Below are 6,847 nucleotides of genomic sequence, written 5' to 3' on the forward strand. Positions count from 1 at the left end.
CTTGAGAGGCTGGGAGCGCCCTCACTCCCTTTTTTGGGGGGGGGGGGCGGGACAAACTTATAGAATTATTTCCAACTGTTTCGAAATGATTTCTGTTCCCTTTTCTGCATTATAATTATCCAAAATAAAAGAAATGACTTAACATGCAGCGACTTCAGTGGAAAATTACTGTTGTCAGTAAGAAAAACATGATGATCTCTAGGATACTGTGTAAAAGTCTTTCCAAGAACAAATGATCATACCATGTTCACAATTACTGTTTAACCTCAGTGTATCTTCACATCTTCTAGTTAGGTACTAAATTATTGCCTGATATGCTGTTTACTCCCAGAGATGCCAACAAGCCACATTGATAAACCAAGCTCGTACAGGCACATGCATCACATGATGTCTGTGAACTCTGCCAACAGAGTTTTTTTGATGAGTAAATTGTATTAGTTGTAATTACAGAAATTTGATATTCTACACATGGTACAAGTACTTCTTCTGAAGAGACTAGTGAATTTCATCTTTTCAAAATCTCAGGTTTTTCTAGTTTGATCTATTTTCATTGAGATGCTAGTGAGAATAATTAAGGACAACATCTGCCTCAGTGGATGAATAGACTGATCAGACAGGCACAAGGGGCACTGGGGCCGTTGGCCACTTTGTTTCAGGGGTCTCCCTTGACTAATCAATGACAGAGATGAGTCAGTGGCCCCATTATTAGGTCTCTCTGTTCATTATGATCACAGCTGCACAAGTCACACACTATGAAGACCCCCGAGGTTTTCTTAAATGTCTGATGTGATGAAATGTTTATCTCTCATCTAATTCAATATACAGCTCTGCTTTACGCATTTGCGTGCAGTATAAATTAAGCATCCAAAAATGGGGATGCAGATTCGTCCGGTACCTAACAACCATCTTTGATAACCAATAATACTGCAAGCATTGTCTCCATTTGCAACAATGTGACTTGCATATCTTAGCAGAATTTAAATTAATAACACCTGTATTGATTCTTCTTTTTCAGTGACATTATACCCCTACAGCAAGCGCATGTATGACGTAAGTCCACTGACCGCAAGTTCAGCCTGCAGTTGACCCATTCATATGATCATTAATAACCTGGACACATGAGCTAAGTGGCCCTGGAGCTTGCTAATCCCCAGGGAAAGCTGTTGTCACCCTTCTGTGCGGCCCTGCCCTGCTATGGAGCCTAAAACCCATGCAACACCCTTCAGCTGCTGACCCTTAAAATGGTAAGAAAGTAAAATCACCATCAAAGGAAATGAAATATGACATGAGCCTTTCTTCCACAGATGTTGTACAAATGACAAAGATTACATAACACACATTACCCATGGCCACCTGCAGTAACATGTCTGTCGCAATACACTGGACTATATTACCACTTCAGAAGCATTTTAGCCTTTGTGCCATTTTAACAACTATATATGCAGCTTTCAGTTCTCAATTGTGTATTTTCAACAACCTCTGCATAAAAATAAATCATCTCTGTAATAAAGGTCAGCAGCTGAACAGAAATGAATCCCTAAATGCCTCATGCCTTGTAGGTTTAGAACATTTGAGGCCCTCTGACTCCACAGAGATGTGCTCATGTTGCAGGCTGAGACCAAATGGCTTGTTCCCCCCACAGTAGTTGACCTCTTCTTACTCCTCTGGGGCTAGAAACCCTCCGAGAAGCACTGGCTCTCAGCCTGCGAGATAATGTCATCTGACACGCACTGATTTGGGAGAGGTAATTGCACTCCACACTGTTGTAATTTCTCATTCATGCATGTTTGAATGGTGACTTATGCCACCACTAATTGCCCAAACCCACTGACTGCAACCCTGCCTCATAATAATCTACCTAATAGGCAATTTCTCTATTTCACACTAGGAATATTGAATTAAAGTTTAGAGTTTAATACAGCGTGTTTATTATTTGTTCTCCGAGCAGAGTGAAGTCATTCTTGCTTCAGTACTTTTGACAATTGCAGAGCCTTAATATTCTTCCGAGTTTTCACTAAAATTGATTGTGAATGTGACATCATTGTCTACTTGGGCCCCCTAATGCAGCAGGCGTTAATGTTATCTGTCCATTGTGTGATACATTGTCCTGCTCTTCTGTCTTTGTTTAAACAGCTGGATACTGCCTCATAGTGTTTGTTGTAACCTTTGTTAGCTCACAGAGGTAGCATGTGAGGTGATCTAAATTGATATATTGTATACCTCAGTCTATTCTCTGTTCATTCCATGAGTAATTTCACAAGGATTTTAATGTGGAATCATCCCATTACAGCACTGTGTAATTTATCACCAAAAATCCCAGCAACAAGTACATACAAATAAAAAGTGCCAGATGATTCTTTTTAATCTACTAATAATAGTGTACAGCAGTAACTAACGTCACATATGGCTAATGACCAATAAATATCGAGCACCTTCTTTCTACATACAGTTTTTTTTCTTGCATAGTCAAATGTGTTTTCTGTCATTGCACTGCTGCGGGTCTCTAACATAAAGTAAAGAGAGGAAGTCTTTAAAGTAAACCAGCAAAGGCAAGGCACTGTGGCTCTGTGGGGGGGGGCTACACCATGGGAAATTAAGACCCAAATGTAATGTGGTGAAAGTGACTCCCCACCTGTGCCTTGTAAAGACTTTCCAGGCTGTAGTTAAAATGGCATGTCTGCTGAGGGCTACAGCTCCATGGTGCAACAGGCTTTAGGTTTATCTGCGAAGCAACAAAAATGTTCAACTCTGGTTCATTGACTATTCAATACATTTAAATATGGTCTGACATAAAGAAAATGGTCAAGAGGTAACGTCACAAACTAGTCTAAAATATTCCGTTAGTATGATTTTACATGATGTGAATGTAAATGCGAAATAAATGTCTTTGAGTTGTGAATAAACAGTAGTTTGTAAATGTAGTGCACATGGAAATGCTTTGGCAAGACTGGACCTCCACTGTCCGTGATCATGAATTCATATAGCTGCAAATACAAACCCACTCAGCTCTATCCTCCTAATGTATATGCCATGGAAATGGCAAGGGAATTTAAAGCATCTAGTAAATTTTGTAAAGGGATTTAATACTTACAGCACAGCTCTGTGGACTTTCCATGTTCTCCCTGTTTTCCTTCATGCAGCTCAAGTTAATCTGTAAGTGAAAAGGTATATTACTTCTCAAGGGAAAAGTTGATATTTAGGGAGATTCGTTTTTCCTTTCATTACAGTTAATAAAAAAACATCATGTATCGTGAAGTTCACCAGATTGCAGAGAAAACCGCAGAGTCAAGACCCTCTGGACATCTGTAGTCTTATCACAGAGTTGTACCTTGGTAATCATTTCAGGTTGTCCCACCGCCTGCTCCTCTTTTACATTTCTTGGAATACATAAGATAACTCCCCAAGGCGGAGGCTGATTTCATTGGATAGTAACACATTTTATTATGCCTACCTACAGCAGTTTTACTGTGCCTCACACCTAAGGGAACTTTGAGCTGTGATCCTTCCAAACTATTTGAAGCAGTGGCCCTTCCAATGCCTATTACATTTCTGGAGAAAGCTGACCTACCAGTTGAGAACACTGCCATTGAGGAAGTGTTTAAAAAAGTGCTATGGCCTTCTGCACCCACTTGTTTGGACCAAGCCAAGCATGGTGGCCAAGAAAAGTTCCTGACTCCACACCAGGAAGGATGTGACTGCTGATGCATGCCAGATGAGGAGACACTAGATGGAACTGCAAAGCAGCTGCAGCCATTTGTGATACAGGAAAATATTTTATGCGCAATATACCGTATGTGGTGTTGTTGCATATTTTTAGTCTAACAGCAGAGGTAAAATGCTCTGATGGTTTCAGGTGTATATATATTATATGCTGTTGCAAATACAATATTGTAGTATTGTATATGATATATATAGTATATAATTCTGCACTCTTGCCCAATATAAAAGTGGGTAGCCATTATATACAACACACTGGAATCTGAAAGGACAACCTTTAAGAAAAAATAGTTGATTAAATGTACTGCAATCAGTAAATGCACAAAAACACGGGCACAAAGTCAGACCATTTAAAGAAAAAATACTTCCAACCATTTGAGAACTTCCCCTTGGGATATAGTTAATGGCTGCTGAGCTCAAACGCTGCCTGATTTGGACTGAGAAAATCACATAAAGATCTATCCAAGGCCCAGAAACAGCTCTACATTACAAGCACCTTTACCTTTGAATGAGTTCGGTCTGGTAGCGCACTTTGTATTGTCCAGACATGAGCCTCCACATGAAGTGCTACAGACGCAGAGTGTGACATTCAGGTATTGTTTTCCATGTTCTCAGACATTACATCATTCACTCCTAATATCAATTGTACATGCAGTGCCCATGGATAGGGTACAAAGATGGAAATAAATATAGGACTGAAGCCCACACAGAGCGGCCTTGTCAAAATAAATGAAAGTTGTACTGTCTTCTCAGGTTTCATTTTCAACTGCCATCATTGTGCCTAAGAAAGACAGCACATTATTTCAACCCAAAATAGCTTCAAACCGTGAAACCAAGTTTGAACAGACTCTTGTAGTGTGAATATACAGTATATCACATTGTGTACATTGCTGTAGTTGCAATGGCTGTTTTTAAAGCCAGCCTATTGGAGCACGGCACCAGTCAGTGATGGGCTTTTATCGCTAACACACTCTGACTCAAACAATATGTCACCTTTGGCACATAGCAGCATTATGTAAAACACTTCAAAACCGCAGTGTATCTGCTAATCAAGCTGTGCGTCTGTCAAAAAAAAAAACAAAAAAAAATAGGCACACAATCCAGGAGGAGCCTTTCTGTAGTAACATCAAAGAGGATGAGAGGATGGATCAAAAATAATGCAGCCAATTGAACTCAGAATGTATAATTAACATTCTGTTCACAATTCATGTTTTATCTCAGGACCAATTTCAATGCCAGAAAATGATCTCACACACAAACAGATGAAGGGGAAATTAGATTTTAGAGTTTTGCTTGTGATTTAACTCTGCATTACACCTTCAAATATGTTGCTGTTTTGCTGATTTTCAGCCACGGTCTTTTCAAACACTAAACTTTTGTTAAGCGCTGCATTGTTTAAAGAGCACTGATGACATTTCCCTCCTTTACCCAGTCATAAAATAAACATGTCCCCTACTCTTTGCTGTCATCAATGCCTAGGTGAGAATAATGTATAGGTAGCTGTCAGTGACACCTAGGGGTGAAAAGTTGCGCATTGCATGTCCTTGGCTGAAAGCTGAAGCCCTAGACAGCCAAACTATGGATGCATCCAAAAGATGCAGTGTATAATACCAGCTGTTTGTGATGGTCTCCCTTGCCTGGTTACTCAGGATAATTTTATAGTTTTTTTTAAATTTTTAATTGTAAAATAAATTCAAAATCTACCGTATTACACTGTACTGATTTTCTTCAGTTACTTATGTCAATCAGCTTCTAAATGCCCTGCATATTATATTCAGTCACTTGCCCAACAGAGTAGAAATTTCTTGAGTGCAAGCAAATGTTTGCTTTCATTTATCATACATGGCTGGAGTCTGTGGACAGGTAGATCTATTGGCTACAAGTGTCAAGGATTAGTCAAACACTGAGAGCTTACCACTGGAGCACAAATATACAAAATTATCAGTTTACCTGTGCAAACTGCTGTAATCTACTGGGGTAGCTCTACAATGAGTCATTTCTTTGTGAATAAACAGAATATGTGTGACATAAAGCCAGAGCAGTGTTGGCTCACCTTCATGGTGATTTTTGAGGCCTTCTTTAGTGACAGTATTATATTGCATTATGGTGTTTTGTCCACCAGTACATAGATGAGAGGGGCAGATATTAAAACTCTCAATAAACAACATAATACCAGTGCTAGAGCCTTAAAATCTACACTTGAGATGAATGTACACCTCTCTGACAGTGTCAATAAACACAGGCCATTAAGCTTAAGATAGATAGGATGAATTCAAGGGCTTTTGGTTTTGATTACAATTGTATATGTCAACCTATAAACTGGTAACTCAGGGACACGACTTCACCAGGGCTGTAAGTGGCATTTAAGGTGCTGAACTAGGTGTGCCAAAGGAGGATGCGAATGCTGCTTGACAATATCTGGGGATGACAACCCACCATGTTTACATCTTAGTGTAAACAAGTTTATTTACAAATATGTAGTGGGGCAACACAGGCTACAAACCTAAAGCATGTTTGAAAATCTCTCTTAAAAAAATAAACTGGTGCCCATGAACACTGAAACAGTTTTTTTGTTCTATCAGTCTCCTGTTCACAAAATCCACAGTTCCCGTTCTAAGAAAACAAGAACAAAACTCGGTTCCAAAGTTTAACTGAGGCGTCTGAAGAACAGCTGCTGCTGCTGCTCAGTGACATTTAAGCCTAACACTGATGGGATTCAATTAACCCATCAGCTATACAGCTTGTTCTTTCTGCCACGGCCTGCACAGGTTGCCCAATGAGGGCTGACATACAAAGACAAACAACCATTTACGCTCATATTCATTCTTAAGGGCAATTTAGAGTCTCCAGTTTACCAAACCTTGGACTGTGGGAGGCAGCCGGAGTACCCGGAGGGAGCCCACGCAGGCCCGGGGAGAACATTCTAAGGCTGGCCAGTAGGTTCGAGCCCTTCTGGCTGTGAGGCGACAGTGCTAACCACTGTACCACCGTGTCGGTCAACACAATTCACTTCAACTGAACACTCAGCTCGACAGCTGAAAAAGGCAAATTGTACCTTTAAGAAAGAGCGTCATCCTCCCGTTGCACCCTCGTCTCTGACGTTTCCTTACTCCCGGCATGCACACGGCAA

Source organism: Toxotes jaculatrix, chromosome 2 (assembly GCF_017976425.1).
Source record: "Toxotes jaculatrix isolate fToxJac2 chromosome 2, fToxJac2.pri, whole genome shotgun sequence".
Lineage (NCBI taxonomy): Eukaryota > Metazoa > Chordata > Actinopteri > Toxotidae > Toxotes > Toxotes jaculatrix.